This window comes from Anneissia japonica, unplaced genomic scaffold (genome assembly GCF_011630105.1).
Source record: "Anneissia japonica isolate Jap-2015-1 unplaced genomic scaffold, ASM1163010v1 scaffold50304_len547_cov76, whole genome shotgun sequence".
Taxonomy (NCBI): domain Eukaryota; kingdom Metazoa; phylum Echinodermata; class Crinoidea; order Comatulida; family Comatulidae; genus Anneissia; species Anneissia japonica.
Genome location: NW_022747190.1, coordinates 226 through 547, shown reverse-complemented (window position 1 = coordinate 547; position 322 = coordinate 226).

Sequence of the window (322 nt, the reverse complement as noted above, 5' to 3'; positions counted from 1 at the left end):
TAAGAGAATTATATACAAGGACAGGGCATTGTGAATAATTTTTGCATGAGCTATGCAAAATAGTGGTTCGTTTGGATGTGCAGTGTATGTTGGTGCATGGTTGGTGTGTGTGTGTGTGAGTGGCTGGTGAGAATGTTTATCCGTCACAAATTATCAATCAACAAGCAGAATAGCCTCTTTGGAACAGTCACGTTAATCGCAGGGATCGCTCATCGGACGGATGCATCCCGGGGGGGGGGGGGGTGGATCGCAGGGATCGCTCATCAGACGGATGTATCCAGGGGGGTCATGGCCCATTCCCAAGCGGTCTCCCATCCAAGTA